A 23,150-nucleotide genomic window follows, 5' to 3' on the forward strand; every position below is an offset into this window, starting at 1 on the left:
CAAGGGAGCTACTACAAGATTATCAGCAGAGTTTTTTTAGCAGAAACATTATGGGCCAGAAGGAAATGGGATGGTATATTCCAGTGCTGAAAGTTAAAAATTCCCAATCAAGAATACTATATTTGGTAAAACTGTTTTGCAAAGCAAAAGGGAAATAGACACTTTCCCCCCTAAAAAACAAAAGCTGAGTGAGTTTATCACCACTAGACTTGCCTTACAAGAAATGCTAAAAAAAGCCCTTCAAGTTGAAATGAAAAGATGCTAATCAGCAACATAAAAGCATATAAAATTATGAAGTTCTCTGGTATGAGTAAACATATAGGCATATATACAGTCTTATAACGTTGGTGTGTAAATGTCTTAGTGTGTTCACACTACTATTACAAAATATAGACTGGGTGGCTTATAAACAACAGAAACATATTTCTTACAGTTATGGAGGCAGAAAGTCTGAGATCAGTGGCACAGCATGGTTGAGATCTGGTGAGGACTCTCTTCCAGATTGCAGGCTTTCATTGTATTTTCACATGGTGGAGAGCAAAGAGAAGATGCAATCTCTTCTGTGATTATCATAAGGACACTATCCCATTAATAAGGCTCCAGGCTTATCACCTCATCTATTCCTTATAAGTTCCCAAAGACCTAACCTCCTAATATTGGGAGTGGACTTTCAATATATAAGTATTTGGGGGACACATATTTTTGATCCATAACATTCTGTCCCTGCTCCCCAAATTTATGTCCATCTCACATGCAAAATACATTCATCAAAACACTCCAAATGTGTTAACTCATTCCAGCATCAACCCTAGAGTCTAAAGTTCAAAGTTTCATGTAAATATCAGCTAAATCAAGTGTGGGTGAGGCACAAGGTACTATTCATCTTGAGGCAAAATTCCCCTCCAATTATGAAATTGTGAAACCAAACATTTTGTTTTTCCAAAAATACAATGGTACAACAAGCATAAGCTAGACACCCCCTTTCCAAAATGGAGAAATATGAAAGAAGAGAGGGGTGGTGGGTCACAATCAAGTCCAAAACCTATCAAGGCAAAATTTATGATATTTAAAGCTCATGAATAATCCTATTTGACTTTATACTCTGTCCTACAGGCCCACTGGAGTGTCAGTTCCATCTTTCAGACACACTGAGGTGAAGATATGACCTTCTGGACCCATTGGGGTGGCAACACTATCCCCAGAGCTCAGTGAAGCATTACCCATGCTGTGGCTTTCTATTGTGGCTTCTCCTATGTTGTGTCTCTCTGTGATGTTTCTGCCCATGACATCATGGCTGTCTTTTGGAGTGAGGGTGCACACTGAGGGCTCTGCATGGGGCCCTGCCCTTGGGCATTGATACAACTCTTTGAAACTAAAGTGGAGGCAGCTCTGCTCCAAGCCTATGCACACTGATTCTGTGGTGGAGTGCCAACCTGATGATCTTTGAATTGCTTTTCAGGTCCTTTTCCCCTAGTCTTAAAGAATAGTATAGGCTCAGAGCTAAATAGTTCTATGGTTCAGTCCTGTAGACCCTAAAAAGTCCAACAGTTTTCATTCATTTTGTCCCATTCTCTGTTTCCTTTAGTTACAGCTGGCAGTGTTTCTGCTAGTTTAATTTCATCTCTCTTCCCATATTTTGTTGAGATGTTTGCTTAAGTCAGTGACTCACGTTCATACTAATTTCCTCATTAAATGATCACTTGGCCATACCCTTAGTACTCTTTTACAAACTTGCTTTCTTATTTTTTGTAATATGACTAAGCTGTGAATTTCCCAACTCTTTTAGTTTGGCTTCCATTTTGTGTAAAAATTCCATTTTAAAATCTTTCTCTCCTCTTTCACTTTACTATAAGCAGTCAAGAAGAGCCAAGTTGTACCTTCAACACATTGCTTGGAAATTTCCTCAGCTAAATATCCAATTACATTGCTCATAAGTTCTACTTTCCACAAAACTCTAGAACACAGACCCAATTTGGCCAAGTTCTTTGCTACTTTATTACAAGTGTCACCTTTTCTCCACTGTCCAATAACATGTACATACTTATATCAGACAAAATGGACTAAAAAAACTGTCACAAGAAAGTTGTGATTTATATATATATATATATATATAATGGAATATTATTTAGTCATAAAAAAAGAAAAAAAATCTTGCCATTTAAGATAATATGGGTGAACTTTGAAGACGTTATTCTAACTAAGTGAAATAAGTCAGATATAGAAAGACAAATAATGCATGATCTCACTTATATGTGGAATCTAAAAACAAATAAACAAACGAACAAAAAAGCTCATAGATACAGAGAACAGATTGATAGTTTCCAGAGACAGGGTGTGGGGGTGGGTAAAATAGATTAAAGAGATCAAAAAGTACAAATTTCTAGTTATAAAATAAGTAAGTCTTGGGAATGTAATGTACAGCACAATGACTATAGTTAATAATACTATAGTGCATATTTGAGAGTTGTAAGAAGGTGTATCTTAAAAGTTCTTATTGCAAGAAAAACAATTTTGTAATTATGTATGGGGGCAGCTGTTGACTAGACTTAGAGTGGTCATCATTTTGTAATATATACAAATAGTAAACATTATGTTGTGTACTTGAAATTAATATAATATTATATGTCAATTACACAACATTTTAAAAAAAAGTGTTACACTGGGATAAAATAACTTTTTACCACCTCCTTTCCATCACCAAAAGAAAAATTATCATAAGTGACAAAGAAGGGCATTATAGAGTGAAAAAAAGGATCAACTCACCAGGACAATATAACAATTATAAATGTGTATACACCTAACATCAGAACTTTCAAATATATGAAGCAAACATTGACAGAATTGAAGGGATAAATAGCAACAAAATAAATGTAGGTGACTTCAATACCTCACTTTCAATAACAGGTAGAACAATCAGACAAAAAGTCAATAAAGAAACAGAGGATATAACAACACAATAGTCCCGCTGGATCTAACACACTTACACAGAACACTCCATATAACAGAAGAATATACATTCTTAGCCACTTATATTAAAAAGGAAGAAATTTCAAATCAGCAATCTAACTTTTCACCTCCAGGAAGTAGAAGAAAATAGAAAAAGCTAAATTCAAAGTTAGCAGAAGGAAGGAAATAAGAAAAATTTGAGTAGAGATTTTAAAAATGGAGAATAGAAAAACTATGGAAAAATCAACAGGACTAATAGTTTTTTTAATCTCAACAAAACTGACAAATCTTTAGCTAGATTAAAAAAAGAAGAAGACTCAAATAAATACATAAAATCAGAAATAAAATAGGGAACATTACAACTGATGCCACAGAAATATGAAGGATTATGAGAATACAATGAACAATTATACATCAACAAGTTGGATAACTTGAAGAAATGGATAAATTTCTCAAAACATATAACTTACAAAAATTGAATCATGAAGAAATAGAAAATCTGAACAGACCTAGAACCAGTAAGGAGATTGAATCAGTAATCAAAAACTTCCCCCTCAAAATGCCCAGAACCAGGTGGTTTCATTGGAGAGTTCTACCAAACATTCAAAGAATTACCACCAAACTTCCTCAAACTCTTCCAAGAATTTTAAAAGGAGGAAAGACTTCCAAGCTCATTTAGGAGGCTAGCATTATGCCAATACCAAAGCCAGACAAAGACATAACAAGAAAAAATCAACGAGACATTACAGACAAAAATCATCAACAAACAGTACTAAATCAAATTCAAAAGCACATCAAAAGAATTATACATAATGACCAATTGAGATTTATTCTTGGAATGAAAAGGTGGTTCAACATGAGAAAATCAGTCGATGAATTTTGTTATATTAACAGAATGAAGGAAAAACAAATGGTTAACTCTTTTGATGTATAAGAAACTTTTGAAAGGACTTAACACCTTTTTATGATAAAAACACTCAATAAACTAGGAATAGAAGGAAACTACTTCAATAAAATAAAGACCATGTATGAAAAAGAAAATCACAGCTGACATAATACTGTATGATAAAAGGCTGAAAGATCCTTTCCTCCAACATCAGAAACAAGGCAAGGATGTCAGATCTCACCCCTTCTCCTGAAAGTAGTACTGGAAGTTCTAGCCAGAGGGATCAGATAGAAAAAGAAATAAAAGAGATCCAAACTGACAAGAAATAATAAATTTATATCTGTTCACAGATGATGTTATTTTATATGTAGAAAATCCAACAACTCCACACACACACACACACACACACACACACACACACACACACACACACACAACTGTTAGAACTAATAAATTCAACAAATTCTCAGGAAACAAAATCAGTATGCAAAAATCAGTTGCATTTCTATACATTAAAAATCCAAAAATAAAATTAAGAAATCAATTCTATTTATAATATTATCAAAAGAATAAAATATTTAGGAAAAACCTAACCAAGGAAGTGAAAGATAGATACTTTGAAAACTATAAATCAGTGCTGAAAGAAACTAAAAAAGACACATATAAATGTAAAGACATCCCATGTTCATGGAATGGGATACCTAATATTGTGAAAATGTTTATACCATCCAAAGCAATCTACTGATTCGATGTCATCCTTATCAAAATTCCAAAGCCAACTTTTGCAGAAATACGAAAAAAAAAAAAAAATTCAAAAATCATATGGAAGCTCAAGGAACCCTGAATAACCCAAACAATCTTGCAAAAGAAGAACAAAGTTGGAAGTTTCACATTCTAATTTCAAAGCCACAGTAATCAAAACAATGTGGTGCTGGCCCAAAGACTGATAAATAGACCATGGAATAGAATAGAGAGCCTAGAAATTAACCCTTGTGTATATGGTCAAATAACCTACAGTGATGCCAAGATAAAACAATGGGGAAAGTATACTCTTTAACAAATGGTGTTGGGAAAACTGAATATAAACATGTAAAAAAAATAGAGTTGGAACATTATGTTATACTGTATACAAAAGATAGCTCAAAATAGATTAGAGATGTAAACATATGGTCTGAAACTATACAACTTCTAAAACAAAACATAGGGGAAAATCTTCATGACACTGAATTGACAATGACTTCTTAGATATGACATCAAAAGCACAGTCAAAGAAAAGCAAAAACAGACAACTAGAAAAATATATCATGTTTGAGAATTTCTGCAAAGCAAAGGAAGCAATTAACAGATGGAAATGCAACCAAAAGCATGGTTGAAATTTTTTTCAAATCATATATCTAATAAGGGGTTAATATTAAGAGTATATAAAGAATTCCTTTCTATAACAAAGTAACAAATAACCCAATTAAAATGTGGGAAAGAGTTAAATAAGCTTTTCTCCAAAGAACATATACAAATGGCAAACAATTATATGAAAGATTCTAAACATCACTAATCTTTAAATCATAAATGCAAATCAAGACCACAATGAGATAACACCTCATATCTATAGGATGGCCACTATGAAAAAAAGTAGAAAATAACAATTATTGCAGAGGAGGTGGAGAAATTAGAACGCTTGTGCACTGTAAGTGGGAATATACAGTGGTACAGTCACTATGGAAAACAGTATGAAGTTTCCTCAAAAAATTAAAAATTACCATATACTTCAGCATTCCCACTTCTGCATATATATTCAAAATAATTGAAAGCAGGATCTCCAAGAGGTATTTGCACATGCATGTTCATTACAGTATTATTCATAATAGTAAGGAGCTGGAAGCAACCCAAATGCCCACCAATGGAAGAATGGAGAAAGAACATGAGCTATATACATATGATGGAATATTATTCAGCCATAAAAATGAAGAAAGTCTTGTCACATTTTACCACATGGATGAACTTTGAGGACATTATGTTAAGTGAAATAAACCAGTCACAAAACCAAAAATACTGTATAATTTCATGTATATAATATGTCTAAAGTAGCCAAACTCATAGAAACACAAAATAAAGTGAGCTTTGGGGAGGGATAAATGGGGAATTGTTGTTCAATTGGCATAGAGCTTTATAAAATGAAAAAGTTCTAGAGATCTATTATACAACAGTGTAAATATACTTAGAACCACTGAACTGTGCCCTAAAAAATGGTTAAGATGATAAATTTTGTCTTATGTGTTTTTCACCACAATTTTAAAAATGAATCACAAACCTAATTAAAGGTGTATTCACTAAATCTGCTTCATGTTAACTCAAAGGGAAGGACTTGACCTTTGAGAGTTTTTTGTTTTTTTTTCTTTTTGGAAGAGATGTGAGTATTCAAAATTGAAACACAAAACACAAATGTCATTTATGGAATTATATAAAAGATGTATTCTCTTAGTTTTATATGTAGAAGTGAAGAAAGTTAAAATTTTATTTTCTGTTTTAGTGTTCTGTTGTTAGAATAATATAAGAAATCAAATCTTAGCTTTGGAAGGAATTTTAGGGTCATCTCATCTGACTTCTAGGCCAACTGAAAAATATCTCTCTACAAATTCTGATAATTATGTAACTTCTATTATAATCACTTCATAGGAAACTAATTCTTTTTGGAACTAGTCTAATATTTAAAGTTTTTTTTTTAATTTTTGATATTCAATATTTACCTACCTAATTCTATCCATTGGTTCTAATTCTCTCTTCATAATTACAAAATGAAAGTTTAATCTCCAAGTATGACAATATTTCAAATTTGTGAAATTAGACTATCCATCTCTGCCCCCAACCAACACTTGTTTAACCTGAGGAGCCCAGTGAGTTTCCTTGTTTACATAATGACCACATATTTTGTCTTATTGGCTAAGTCTTGTTTTTGTAACTTTCCAATTTGTCAGTATTACCTTAACTTTCCCTTGGTCTGTAAGACTTCAGCAGACTTCCCCTCCATTTCAGTTCTAGAGACACGATAATCAACTGGCCAATGTCATAGGTCTCAACAAGTCAGACCTTCTGATTACTGCTTTGGCTCCCTTGTCCACTATGGTTATCAGCCCACCTTGTCTTTGGGGATTAAGTGTGCAGCCTATGTTTCCTCAGAATTCCACCATTCCCACTGCATTTAGGGACACCCAGTTTGATAGCAGTAGTTCCCACTGTGATTTTCTACAGAGATAAGCCACCATGAAGCTCTTCAAGGATGGTAGGACTCCTTTGTCAAGTCATGGTAAAGGATTCTCTAGATTCTAGAGATTCAAACTTTAATATACACAAGAGCTCATTAACAATACAGATTCCTAGCCTGCCTCTTAGAGATAAAGCAGAAGTGGGGAGGAAAACCACCCAGAAATCTCTCCAAGTAATTCTAATACCCATCTGCTATGAATTGCCTTAGACAGATCCCCATTTGATCTGACAAGAGGGCATATGGATACAGAGACCTTGAATGTAATTTCTGTGGAAACCCTGGTGATAACTATAAATCTTGGTTAGAACCAGTGTTTGTCCTAAGGGTACCTGCTTTGTTATCACCCTCATGATTGAGTAATTGGTATATTCTATCCATAATTGTGTTTGCAAAGAGGACAAACTCTTGGAAGGTTGATAAAGACTGGTGGTGTCAATACAATCATGGGAGCAAGTTGTGGGGTACCTAGGTCTGGACAACCTTACTCATAGCTGCCCTCCAGAAAAAGACTTGCTGGGGGAGGGCTTAGAGGTGGCCCAGAGACTCCATGAATCATTAAATTGGATTTTACAACTATTTTGGCAGTGATTCTCAAAGTCCCATGAATCACTTGGGCATCCTGATAAAGTGCAGATTCTGAGTCAGTAGATCTGAGATGGTACCAGAGATTCTTCTATATTTCCAACAGACTCTAGGTGATGCTGATGATGCTGGCTTGCAGACCACAACCTGAGTAGCGAGGCATGAATGAACCCAACTTCAGGGTTGAGCACCTAGCTTGTTCATGTGGTGTCTGGCATATTCACTTATGTGAGGTGCTCAGGGTTAAAAAAAGAAGAATGTGTGATACCTGTCCCATAATGTATCTATTATATTCCATCAAATCCAAGTTGCCACAGTTATAAAATATAAGTCATTCCCAATTTCAGGAATGTTGAAATGTAGGAAAGTGTTTTTTGGAAAAAAATAAAATTCACACACACACACACACACACACACACACCCCTAAAGTCTATGTGTGCCATTGTAATATACATAGCACACTCCCCATCTGTAATTTACACTTCTGTTCTTTTTTGAGATTTTTGTGCTTAGAGTTAGCATTTGCTGTTTTGAGAATTATGAGCAATACAAAATATGGAGAAAAGAATAGTCTGATATCCTCTCTCTCTGCTCCTCTTTCCCCAATATCTTACTTCTGATTAAACCTAAGAAGTAGAGAAACAGAATAGTTTGAAGCAAATCAACTGCTGAATAGTCTGAAAAATATGGATTTTATTCCATGAAAATTTCCAAAAACTTTCCTCACTATCTTTCTTTAATATTTTAAATCTTTTGAGGGAATTGAAAAAAGGGAGTGGCTAAGGGACTTTGTATAAGGGATGATGAAAGCCAAGTACTTAGGGATTTTCATATTTATTTGGCAGGTGAATGAAATATATTCCCTTTATCTTTTCCTAAACTTATTATTTTTTTTGAAAAACATTGACAAGTTCGTGCAAGTGAAAATGAATTTGCTTCCAAAAACCAGAGAAGAAAATGCTATCATCTGCTCCTAAAACACCATGCTGAGAGAAACATCTTTTATCCTAATTATGTGGAAAATCCATGTGATACAGCAAAATAATCTAGTTTTTTTTTTCTTATGGAACTCATAATAGATTGATATCAACTATAAGGAAAAGAAAACTATCCCAGCTTTGCCAGGTACCTTTCTGTGAAAATATGATTTATGCAGGTTGTGTAAGGTTTATGGAAAAAGAGGGCCAGGAATGGGAGGTAAAGATCTATTCAAATGGCCTTGATTATCTATTTCTAGAAGATTTCTTTCTCACCTTGGCTTTTTCTGGCTGGACTCCAGGGTAATTAGCAAGCTATATTTCCCTAGATAAGCTGGAGAAATCTGAGTACAATCCTAAATTTTCATCCTGGTTGGGAAGGATAATGGGACCGAGAGGGTGAGAATTGCTCTTCTCTTAACTCCGTTTTCAAGAGTTGAATCTCTTGAAAAGAATCCTCCAAGAACATAGCAAAGTAATTTTTATGGGTACATGCAAATGTGCATTGTTCTAGGTGGAGAGTCCATAGTTTTTATGAAATTCTCAAAGCCGTTCCAGACACTGTTATGTTAATCTGTAAGTCATCTTGGACAGTTTTTTAAGTTCCCAACATTTGGGGATACTGTATATGCATCTGAAAGCCTTAGTTGGTCTCCATGAAGACAGGAGTAACATAATTGATACCTACAATTATACATAATGATGCCTCAATAGATGGTTAGTTTTCTACTTTCAGATAATTAAGATCTAAGACTTCCCTAATACTTCTAAGGTATTGATTGTTAAGGTGCCTACTAAGTGCCTTCAATGCAAAATTTATATGTATGTGTGAGTGATAGTTATATATACTTTATTAATACTTTAATAGAAAAATGTCACTATTAATTAAATACGCAACTATTTTAAAATCATAATTAGAATGGAATGACCTGTGGAAAAAGAGAAAGGAAATATAATCTTAAAATTGAGCCTCCTTTCTATTTCAACCTTTTAATTGCTTTTTTCTTTTACTTTTTATTATGAACATTTTTATAAATTCAGAAAAGTATGTATAGAAAAGAAATATGGGAATTATCTTAAATAGTCATCACAGTAAATTTAATATTAATTTTGTAATATTATCTAATATTAAATGTACCCAATCATCTCCCAAATATCTGTATAGTTGGTTCACTTGAATCAAAATCTAAACAGTACAACACTTTTATACTGGGTTGTTGCATCAACCCAGTAACTTAATCCTGGGGGCAGCAAGCTGCCTTATGACTGTGCAGAAAAGGACTGGCTTGGTCAAAGTCCCTGGCCTACGGAAGTAGTTGGAGTATATTTGTTGGAAAGGATTTCTACAAGGGGTTCTCCCTAAGTCAGAAACAAGACGGGCAAAGCCATGCCTCTCTCTCTTTCTCTCCCTCTGACCACGAGTGAACAGAATTACAATCATACTCATTTATTCATTACCCTACTCTATTATGGGCCATACATGATCTTTCACCCTTCCCTTCCCTCCTCCCTCCCATCTTCTCTCTCATTTCAATATAACCAGCAAGCAGTATGGACCCATGTGTAAGCGATTCCCTAGAATGTTGATCATCATTGACATCTCCCAGGTGCTCCTTCCCTACGCCAAATTGCTACTTACCCCCATGTGAGGCAACCACTGTCTAGAAATGTGTGGCTATCATTCTGCTGTTCTTGTAAAATATAATTTTAATGTAAAACCAGTCTTAAAATCTTATATAAACTTATTTTTTGCAGTCGTTTTATTTACCATTATACGACTGGTATCATGTAACCTATATGTAACGTTTTGGGGTTTGCCCACACAATACTATATTGCTAAAATGGATCCATATGGCTTGAGGTACTTGTTTTACTATTACAAAATGTTCCATTGTGTGAGTACATCACAGTTAATTTATCCGTTCTTCAGTGATGGACATTTTGGTTGTTTCCAAGATCTTTCTAATAAAAACAGGACTGTTATGAACTTCTTATACATGATTTCTGATGAGCACTTCCAAGAGTTTTCTTGGATATGTTCCCAGAAATGAAACTTTCTAGTCATAGTAAGATATGCAAATATGCAACTTTATAACATAATTCTAAATCATTTCACCAATTTACATTTCTACCTACAAAAAATAAGAGATTCTTCATTCATATCCTTATCTATAAATCTTAGTATTGGAAACTTTCTTAAGGAATGGTAATTTATTAGGTGTAAAATATTATTTCATTATAAGTTCATTTGCATACCTCATTAAAGTGGTTAAAGATATCTTTTAATCGTTTACATATTTATTAACTATGTATGTGTTCTCCTTTATGGAATGCCATTCTTGTCTTTGGAGGATTTTTGTTCTTTAACTATTTGTATCTCACCCTTTATTATTTTATTATATTACTTTTATATTTGCTACATAACAAATTACTACAAACTCAGTGGCTTAAAGCATCAGAAATTTACCACCTCACAGTTTCTGTAGGTCCAAAGAGCAGCAGGACATGGCTGGATTCTCTGATCAGGGTCTCACAGGTTGAAATCCAGGTGTCAGCCCTTCTCAGTAGAGACACAGGTCCTCTTTCAACCTAAATTGTTGGCTGAATTCACTATTTGTGCCTGTGTGATGGATGTTCCCATTATCAGGTCAGCTGTTGACCAGGGAACACTCTATAAGCTCCCAGAGGCTGTTCACAGTTCCTTGCCATACAGCACTCACAGGCAGCTCACAAGGAAGGTGTACACTTTTGTCCAGGACAGCTGGAGTGCATGTCTGCTTTCCTATCTTCTACAACTAGCTGGAAACTGTGCTCACCTGGTTAGGTGAGGTCGATCTGGATAATCTCCCCACCATTAGGGAGATTGGGGACCTTAATCACATCAGAACAATCCCTTCACAGCGGCACTTACATTAGTGTTTGACTAGCTGGAGAAGAATTGTGTCTAACAGGGACTGGGAATTCTGGTGCCATCTTGGATCTCTGCTGACTACAGTGTCACAAATACCTTCTAATAGCTTTAAGCTCAAATTTTTACTTTCCTTAAGTTTCTTATTTTTGTTTCAATGAGCTCCTTTCTTATCATTAATTAAACTTCATACTTTCATCACATTTTCCTAGGTTATTTTCCTCCTAAAGTCTTTTTTCTGTCCCAAGATTCCATCTAGGATACTACGCTATATTTAGTCACCATGTTTCCTTAGGCTCCTTCTGGTTGTGACAGTTTCTGACTTTCCTTGTTTTTGATGATCTTGACAGTTTTGAAGAGTACTGATTAGGTATTTTGTAGCATGTCCCTCAATTTGAGTTTGTCTGATGTTTTTCTATGGTGAGACTGGGGTTATGGGGTTTGGGGGTGGAAGATCACAGAAGCAAAATGCCATTCTCAACATATCCTATCAAGGGTACATGCTGTCAAAATGACATATCACAGATGATTTTGACCTTGATCATTTGGCTAAATTAGTGTTTGACAGGTTTCTCCACTTTACTTGGTCACAACGTACTGTGTACCATCATTTTTATGTACTGTAGGATTGGGGCCATTAAAATATTATTTAGGATAATTATAATCTATCTATAACTATACAGATTTATATTTCAGTGAAATAAGCCTCTAATGTTCTTTTCTTGTACTTATGTTTTGCTCCATGATTGTATTTGGTCTTACAAAATAAATTGACAAGTCATCCTTTTCTATTCTCTGAAAAAGCCTGTGTAAATTGGGATGTTCTATCAGATGAGAATTTAGTAGAACTCACTTAGAAAACCATATGGCAATTGTGTTTGTCTTTGTCAAAAAGTTTTGACCTTTGTTTAAGTTTCTTTTTTCATCCCAGGATTCTTCACGCAATCTAGTTTTACCTATGTTAGATTGTTTTAAGGTACATGTTAAAAAAATGTTCCACTTCATCTAAATTTTCAAATGTTGCACTAAGTTACTGATATCATTATCTTAGAATATTGTTAATCACTGCTCCATCTGTAGTCATGTCCTTTTTTCCATTCATAATGTTATTCATTTGTGTCTTTTCTCTACTTCTTTATCAATCTTACTAGAATTTTTCTCTTTGATATAAGATGACTGTATAATTTATCTTTCAATCCAGGAGAGTGAAAGGATAGCCCCCAACATAATTAAAGTTATATAAAGTATGGGGCAGAAACTAGCACACCATTGTAAAGCAATTATACCCCAATAAAGATGTTAAAAAAAATTATATAAAGTATGGCAATATAACAAATGTTTCTTATATTACAGACTAAAGGACTCTGTTTTAAAAACACTTTAAAATAACATATTTCCTTAAAAAATACATGACTGCTAAAGCAAATTTAGAAACAAATGTACTTCCTAGTAATGAATATCAAAACATTACAAATTATAAAAGAAGAGTGATTATTCTTGGTAAATATTCACATATTTCAGGTTCTTAGTTGTAACTTTCTCTGATAAAATGTCATTGAGGGCTTCCCTGGTGGTGCAGTGGTTGAGAGTCTGCCTGCCGATGCAGGGGACACGGGTTCGTGCCCCGGTCCTGGAAGATCTCACATGCTGCGGAGCAGATGGGCCGGTGAGCCATGGCCGCTGAGCCTGCACTGGGAGAGGCCACAACAGTGAGAGCCCCGCGTACTGCAAAAAAAAAAAAAAAAAAAAAAGTCATTGAAATTGTTTGGAATAACATATTTTTAAATATATGGCCTTATTATTTTAAATTTTAAATATAAAATCCCCACAAGTCTCCTTCAAAGTTACACTTTATGACTAATAAATTTGGCACTTCCTTTGTAGACATATTTTTTCATTGTGAAAATACTTCTACAGAGTTGAAGCACCTGGACAGTACAGAACTTGATGAAAAATACTTTTGTTTTTAATTTTTTTGTACTAAAATTATAAATATTTTATCCAGAATATTTTCACAGGTGCTACCTTTTTGCTTTAATTCAGAATGCACATCATTGACAAATATTTTGAGAAGACAAAACTTGTCAAATAACCAGTCTGTATTTATAATTTTTGGAATATTTTTCCAAATTTTGATTCTGAAAAATTGTCAGTCATCCCACTTTCATTCAGCATTTTCTTAGATATTCTTGTGTTTTCAAGACTTCTCATTTATTTGGCATAAAATGCAAAACTAAGTTTAGAAGAGTCATGAAAATCAACATCATTGTTGACGACATGGATTACTTTACACAGTTGTTCTTCAAAGGTTCAGACAACTAAAATAGGATATGTGATAGATGAAGAAGAGGTATAAAACACATTCCATTACTCTATTAAAAAATTAAATAGCTTTTCCCAAAATTTGTAGTTCAGTTACTCAGCTGTGTATATACAAAATATTTGTAAATTTTGTAAACTATATTTTTATTCCAGTTGGCAGAACAATGCAGTTTATTTGGACACAATAATGAATTATGTGTGCCCTCCAATCGTTTTGTACTATATTTCTGCTCACAGGTTTTTTGTTTTTTTTTTTACCATGAACTTTGGCACCACCAAAATTGTTCTTATTATAATTACAAATACAAATACTTTTATCCTCCTGGCTGAACATTTAAACTGAAATCCTGTTAATATATCAGATGCTTCACCTTCAATAGAATAAAATTCCAAAGGTCAACATGGATTATATGGATGAGATAAAAAGATCAAATCAATATGAGAATTAAATAATTTTCTGTTTCAAGCATTCAAATCACTGATAGAAATATGGCATCATTTACTTGCTGGCCATGTTTGTCTGCTAACTGAAGCCAATGACAAAAAGATCAAATAAAAATCAAGTTAAGAGGAAACGATAATTTTATTCAAGCCAAACAGAGGATTATAACTCAGGAGACAGACCCTCAGAAGCTCTGAGAACTGTTCTATGGGTCAAGAGTTAGAGATGCAGTATCATACTTTCTTGACACCAAGAATTATGTATCATATTGATAGGTTAACATTATACATAAAATTCATCCAAGATGTTTTGGTCAGGTGTGCACGTATAGAGTGAGCTTTTAGGTCATTGCAACCCCTTGTATGGATGAAAAAGAAAATAAACTTAGAATTACAATTCTGGAATCTAAAGAAAGGGACCAGTCTTCATAAAAGTTGATTATATTCTCCTGCCTTGAGGAAGTCTGATTAATGTATAATGTAGATGCACATTGCACATTGCAAGAGGCCTGGCAAATGGGGGCATGTTGGGGCATTGTTATGTGTTTTTACAATTCTGACTTAGTTTGATTGTCTTTCCATAGAGAAGTTTGTGATTTTTCCTCATTAATTGTTATTCCTCAATTTTTATATATGCCAAGAAAATGTGAAATACGAAGTGAAAACAGTTATTTGATCTAAATAAAAATTCTTCTTTCACAGCATGCGATGTAAACACATTTTCTCAAGATGTGTTCAGCTTTCTCTTTCAGGCATTGTCTTCTTATGATAACTCCTAAACTGATTCCCATGTTGTCACTTCTCATTTCCATGAGGTCACTATGGTTCCCATGGTGATCAATGCCAACAACATTAATCTTCTTGAGAAATACAATTTCTGTACATAATTTTTAATTAAACATGAACTTTTCAATTTTTTAGTTCATAGCTGCAAAATAATTGCAAAACAAATCAATTAATTGCAAAATTAAAGTGTTGCTAAACAATACAATAAATAATTGTAGATGTGCATGTATTATAAATGAAGAATGCTGTAACCAGAACATTCAGACTATATACACTCCATAGAAGGATTGGTCTACTTCCATTTGTCATATATATTTCACATATACCTAAATTTTAACTTCCCATGTTTAATCATTGACCCCACCAACAAGCAGCCTGGTGGCCATATCACAACTAGCTGGTATACCAAATGGGTGGCAATAACATAGGGATAATTATCTCTCCCATCATCAGAAGAAGTTAACTGTCCCTTACTGCTTGTGTCCAGGCATACTTGGACTTAGCAAACATTGCATGTTGTCCCTCTGAGGGAGGAACTAGTCATGTCATATCTGGAAAGATAGTCAAAGAGAAGCAAGTTATCACAGATCATATTTCAGATTTAAATAAATACACGTTAAAGTGAGAATTATGTTCAGTTGCACACACTGCTAGGTGAGATCATGGAAGAAGCTAGAAATATAAAGTGAAGGTTCACCAAATTTCTGCTGGATTAACAGAATTCAACTATTCATAAATATATTTAATTAACAATAAATAATCTGAGACATAAGATAAATGGAAGGTGATTCCAGAAAGTAGAGGGAAACTGGGTCTATCTTAGATAGGCCAGGTATATGATTACCCAAATTTTGTACTTATTTTCAAAGAAGTAATTTTTTACTTTGTTGATTTTCTGTTCAATTATTTTATTTCCATGCTTTTTATCTCCTTCTTTATACTTTCTTAGGGTTTATTTATTAAGGCTCTAAATTTTTCTTAAAGCCCTGCTCTTATTGTTTCTATAAGTTTTAATTAATCCAGCTAGTTTTGATGAATTCAATGTGGTAATCACAAGTGCCTGGAGTGAACAATCACACTAGTGATTATTTCTCAGCTTGGAGGGAAAAATGATAAGAGAGTAGGCAATGATATAAATAGATACTGAGCGGAGAGAATAGGACATTTAATATATATTACATATAAGAATTTATTTAAAATGTCTCACATTGAAAAACAAGACATCAATTACATCTCCCTGACACAAACAGCAAGCACATATGCAATCCAGATAGAATTGTGTGACTAGGGTTAGCTCAAAATTATTAAAGAAATACAGAAATGTAGGTACATTCTAGAAAATATCAGAGGCTAGAACAAATTTATAAAGCTCTTAGTTGTCATGGTAACAGATAGAATCTTGTATCAGCAATTGGAAAAATCAGAAATTGGCTATTTGTATGACATTACTTTTTGTAGTTTTTCAAGGGATAGGAGAGAAAATTTTCAATTAAGTAGTATTTTTCCCCCAGGGCATTATTTAGCAGATGGTTTTGGAGGAGGGTATTAACCAAGGTTGTAGGATAAGTGATCAGTCAACATCTTGGTACGCAGAAGGAGTAAGCAAGTCTAAAGAAAGAGACTGGCTTGCAGGTTATGCAGAGAGCAAAGCTTGTGCCATCTATCCTTGTCTACCACACCCTTATGAGAGGTACAAAAACACTGAGAGTCTCATGGCAAAACTGCTTTGAGATTCCTGTTTTCATGAATTGTTCACAACTTGCTGACATGTAACATGGGTGTTGCTGCACTCCCTTGACCCTTTTCTCTCACAGACTGTAGTTTTGCTAGTTTATCAATTGGGAAGACTTGCTTACTTTCTTCCTGTTGGGATTTTTCCAGTATACTCTGAGTGATGGGCCACTGCTGATGCTAGGCCCTTGAGCCATGGCCACTGAGCATGTACGTCTGGAGCCTGTGCTCCGCAAGGGGAGAGGCCACAACAGTGAGAGGCCCGCGTACCGAAAAAAAAAACCCCAAAACCTGGGCCTTAAGTAGGACCCCTTCTGGAAGTTCCTTGGTCAGGTGATCATCCTCCTCAAGGACAGAACCTCCACCCTGCCTTCAGGTTGAATCTCAAAAACTGATTCTCAAACATGTGAAAGAAAGAAAAAATTGCTCAAATTTAGGATGAGTCAAAGGCTGATTATTTGATGTTTTGATATGCGAAAGCATTTTCTATCAGGCTTGTTTGACCCCTAGTGAGCACCCTAGGAAATGTATCTGTGTTATCAGAGTACACAGAATTCCTTTGAAGAATGGCTAAGTTATATTACCATGATTTAGCATAACAGCTCTTGAAAACCTGCACAATGCTCTGGATGACTATTTTGGGCAAATACAATGTCATTTTCATAGAAATCGCACTAAATGAATACTCTACAGGAACTGATATTTCAACATTATAGTTTCAAGTGAGGACATACTTACCATTTTACTAGAAACAACATTTTCTAGCTGGAACACACTGTGTGGAACCAAGTTGAGTTTCTACCATGTTTGGATGAACACAAGGTACTTTGCTCTGCTTATGTAAGCTCAGAGAGTGATGAAGAGGTGGAATCTTCTAGGACTTTTAGGCTGTGTGCAAAGTGTAATATTCACGTAAGTTTTCAGGTGCTGAAAGCGTTTTTGTTTGCTATAACTTAAGTTCAGTCTGAGTGTAAGATAATCGCAAACTGCATGAAGATGGAAAATTATTAAGATATGGTACAGAAAGAAGAATATGTCTTCCAAAGGATGACTCACCACACACCACTCCCCATCCACTATCCTGTCTTCTCACTGTGGAAAACACAAGAAAACTTCATTACATTCCAGCAATGAACAAAAGGACTTCATGTTGGTGTTTACTACTCACTATTGTTATTACATCCATGAGCTTCTTTCTATTGTTCAACCAATATATGTTGTTTTTTTTTTCTCTGTGGAGATGGTTTAGGGTGCCTCAGCAATTTTTCCTGTTAAAATTAGTTGAGCTCTTTTTTCATTGAATGGCTTTTCACTTACCAGCAGGATTTCTAGGAAGAGACAATTGAAGTATAAAGGTATTTGACTACAATAAACAACCAAAAAGCACAGTTGGATTACAGCCTGTCAGATTAGAGGTTGACCCAAAGAGGTTTGGTATTTTAATAGCTTGGTAAACAAGTCATCCCAATGTTGCTATGGAGTTAGTGTCCTGAGAAACTTAACCAGTTTCATAAGTGGCCTAGCATTCTTATTTAGGACTTTCTGTCCTCAACTGAGTATTCTTGTTTCTCAAATGATCCTGGAGCCAGTTCTTTCTGTCTTCACTGCTGGTACCCCCCCCAAATGAGTTCATAAAGCTCTTATACTTATATGTGAATTTTGTCATTAATAGGCACAACTCAAATGAAGCACATGTTGAAGAAGAAATAGTGTTTTATCTTCCATCTCTGTCCTGGCATCCAGGAACAATGAACCTTCCATTTGTGCTGAGACATGGATCCTTATAGCCCTACTTACAACTCTCAGATGTAGCTTTCACTGACCACAAGGTGGTGAGGACCCCAATGCAGGATGTGGACATTCTTGGGCACTGTCCTTACTCTCAGTGGGAAAACAGCTTTCATAGGTTCTTTGTAACTTCCTCTCCTGCCTGGGGTACAATTGAATGTGACAAGCCTTCTGAATTAGACCCAACAGCACATTTGTTCTCCAGTTTCTCCCAAGTTGTTGCACCATGACCTCTGAACTCTTGTCATTACAAGCTCTCCTCTGCTTTCCATGCCTTCTCCCAGGGTTCACCTGCTGGCCTTCATGGGTCCTGACTGTCCTCCAGGACACACCTCTCCTGCAGCCTTCTCAGTGGAGGCTGACCTGATCTCCCCCACTTTCCCTACTTCTGGGACAGAAAATGAGGTTGAGGTTTACTTTTACCTTATGATCCTCCCTCACCATCAAACAATGCTGCTTTCAGGTACAGGCCACTTCCTTCTATCATCTACTGCCATAACATGTGGCTACCTTACTGTCCTGTCCTCCTGGACACTATCTGCCACATCATGTCATTTGAACATCAATATTGATGGCATCCAGCATGTGGCCTCTCTTTCCTGGACCTCCTTATTGCCAACAATGGTTGCTTCCACATGACCTCAGTCGTCCACTGCCATGGTCCACACAGCCCTGATAACAGTCTGTGGAGCCAGGAAGCCAGTGAGGCTGGAGCACAAGGGACTATACTGAATCACACGCATTAGGGTCAGTTCAATCACCACTAAATAGAACTCCACGCAGTACAACACAGAGCACAGGAGTCAGCTACAGGGAAGAACTTCCCTTCTCAGCACAATCACTTTTCTGCTAGTATCAGAAATCTTTCCCATGATCAATAAGCAGAATCTGGAGGGGGCACATCCTCAGGGTTGCCAGCTGGGAAATGTTTACCAGGCCCCTGATATTTCTTCCTTGGGGATATTTCTTCAACCCCAGACTCTAGGAGCAGATGAAGAAACTACAAGCTAACACCTCCACAGTGGAAAATATTTACCCATCTCTCTTACTAATAGCTTTGGAGAAGGCTGCCGTACTGAGAACCCCTCATTAAAATCAAACCCCCACAGATGTATGTACCCCAAGTGGTTGCTGCAGGCTTTGACTATGTATGGAATTTTGAAAAATACACATCAGGAATTTAAAAAGTTAACTCAGTAGCTAATAAAAAATAAAAATATAGTGGTGTCTGACAGGGGGTTGACAGTCTGTATTATAAGTGGGCTGCATGATTCATCACTCATTATAAGTTACACCTCAGAACAAATTTTCTACTATAGACAGAAACTATAAAATGAACTGCAGGCAGAGAATGTGCTTGGAACTACATTTTAAAGCATGTCTCTCTCTCTTCAAAGTCCCTACTCCCCACATAATGTTTACTGGAAAAAAGCATGCTCAGGTAGAAATGTTTTTTTGAAACAAGCAGAAAACATAGCTAGAAATGGCTGGAAATGGGTGGAAAACATTTTTCTTTGATCCTGCTCCCTTCAAGAGTTACATGAAAGTAATTTAAACTCCCACAAGAGTGTCCAGATATTTCCCCCTCTGTAAACCCAGGAAATTTTTATTTTCTCTGTAAGAAGGCTATAAATCTTCCTTCATAAACAGTGGTCTGAAAATGTAGACCAGATCATTGTGTGTAGCTTTGAAAGGAATCCGATGTGGAAAAGAGTAGAGACCAATGACCAATCCCAGCTGTGTTTTGGGAAGTGAATCCCTATTCAGCAGAGGGCTCACAGCTCTGTTCTTTTCCTAGCTTGGCTGTTTCCAGTTTGTAAGCAAGTTGCATAATCTGTCCATCCCTACTTCATGGGCTTTTATAAAGATAACAGATTATGCATGAGCTGTGTGAAACACATCTCTAAGCACATGGTGTGGTAGTTTTTGATGTGTCACTTTGGCTCTACTGAAGTACAATACCCAGAATTACTTTGTTAGTATGTTTCTGGTTAGGGCGCTTTATGAGGGCTATTCCCCAGTGAGAACTGGAGGATGGAGGGAAGCAGTGCCATTTTGTAGCCTGCTCATATCTCCCGGTCATTCAATCAAACATTAAAGTAGGTGCTGTTGTAAAGTGACTTTGCAAATGTGATTAAAATCCCTAATTACTTGACTGTAAATTAATTCAAAGTGAGATTACCCTAGGTGGTCCTGACTTAATCATTTGAAAGATCTTTAAAAGAGAGTTTTGGCTTCCCTGGTCTAGAAACTCAGAACTGCAGCTGGGTCTATAATCTTTCTTGTTCCTCTGGATTTGCTTTCTGACTGCTGCCTGTGGGCCATGTTAACTCATATCTGCAGGGTCCAGACTACCAATGACCTTCTCCTTCTGCTGTCTGCTCTTAGACCTAGGACTGCACAGGGCAATTCCTTGGAATAAGTCCCCTTCTGTAATAAGTTCCTTTACTTTTTATCACACTTCCATACATGTATATGTGAATATGCTACTGGTTCCACTTCTCTGGTTGAACCCTGACTGCTATATATAGCAAAAAGCACCCACCATGTGAGAGGCATATACATATTTTTTTCTGTTGACCTATAGTTACATCTTTCCCTTTAGTTCTTATATTTCTTATATCCAGATGCCCTAGTACAAGTGCACACAGCCTATAGGGATATGGATTAATGGTCAGTTCTGTGGAATGGGTTCTCTTGACCCAAAGTTTCCAGAGGCCCATAGCATCATGTGTAAGTCATACAGTCTCATGACTTCATAGAGACTCAAATAAAATTCCATAATCTGCCCCTTATTAATTGTGTGTCTTTGGCAAGTTCTTAATTTCTGTTTAATGGAGATGATAAAATTGACATGATAGTGTTGTTATGAGCATGAAATACAACAATGTGTGTAAAACATCAACAAAATGTGTAACACAAAGTTCTTGGAACAATCATTATTGTTGGTGCTGCTGTTTTTGATTCCCTGAATTCCCTGGTGGTGGTAGAATCCAACCTTTGGTTGGTAAATGTATGATGTTTTATTTAGATTTCTGTGGATTACGGAAAAGAGTGAAAATTTCATCTTCAGCATCTGTGCATGTGCATTACATGTCATCAAAGGACTGGGCCAAGTTTACTGTGTTAAAATGTAGGTTTTATTATTATCCAGGTACAGTACAGTAAAGCTAACAGATAAGGAGACAACTGGCATTACAAAGATGGATAAGTAGTCACAGTTTCCAAGAGCAGGGTCCATGCCACACTCAGGGGGCCATAGGAAAAACACTGAGGCAATCTGGAGGCAGAGAGCATAGAGGAAACATAGACCAGAGCCTTCGCTGTGGTTTCTGCAGGAAGCAATGGGTGAGGCAGGATGAGTAGACTTAGGATAGGCTAGTTTGAATAATTTCAGGTGGCTCTGGGACATAGGGGCGATGGTGATTAGGGCAGATGATAATGGCATGGAGTGTTAGATTCCAATAGATGAGGTGGTTTGGGTGAGCTTTGGATTGGTTTGTTTGTATATGAAAGGCGTGCTCCTGGGCAAATCCCTTACTGTTAGCTTTGGGAATTATCTAGCTTTGGGAAGGGCAGTCCCTCCAGGGTCAGCAAGGTCCCAGATATCAAAGCATCAAAAATACAGAAAATAAAAAGGCACAATTAATTCATTTATCTATGAGAAAGGAATAGAAACACAATTAATAATAGAACCCCAAAGCCAAAGCACCCGTAAAGTTAAACCATATTTCAGCCCATAATGGGGAGCTCATTATGTTCATAGCTGCAGAGTAAGCCAAGGCTAAGCTCATGTATTCATTGCAGTATAAGCATCAATGAATTTGACCTATTTCATCTGGGCAGTGTCAGCTGTGCACACGTGGCTTGGTGACAGAGGATTCACCATCTACAGTGGTTCAGACTCTGTGGAACCTAATCTGAGAGGACCTAAACTCCACTTGTCTGGAGGCGAAAGAATGAGTATGAATTTGGGACATAAATTCTACGAGGACAGAGAACAGATTTAGCAGTCACGTTTCCCTCTATAAAGTAGCCATTTTCCACTAGGTCTCCCCCAAATGCAGAACCCACCAATGGTGTTATTTTCTGACACAAGATTCTGGATTCCACTGTTGTAGTTCATGACATTGTTCCTCTTTGCTCCCTGTTAAATTCTGTCCAGCACTGGAGAGAGTGAATTGGGGTGATTTATTTCAGAATTATCAGAATTATCCAAAAGCCACATTTCTACTTTTGACAAATCCTTTTATCTTGTTCTAAGACTGAAGATACTGGGACTTCCGTGGTAGCGCAGTGGTTAAGAATCTGCCTGCCAATACAGGGAACACAGGTTCGAGCCCTGGTTTGGGAAGATCCCACATGCCGCGAAGCAACTAAGCCCATGTGCCACAACTACTGAGTCTGTGCTCTAGAGCCTGTGAGCCACAACTACTGAAGCCCACATGGCTAGAGCCTGTGCTGCTCAACAAGAGAAGCCACTGCAATGAGAAACCCGCTCACCGCAACTAGAGAAAACCT

The sequence above is a fragment of the Aethalodelphis obliquidens genome, unplaced genomic scaffold (assembly GCF_003676395.1).
Source record: "Aethalodelphis obliquidens isolate GAN/ISIS:26980383/991018 unplaced genomic scaffold, ASM367639v1 scaffold74, whole genome shotgun sequence".
Lineage (NCBI taxonomy): Eukaryota > Metazoa > Chordata > Mammalia > Artiodactyla > Delphinidae > Aethalodelphis > Aethalodelphis obliquidens.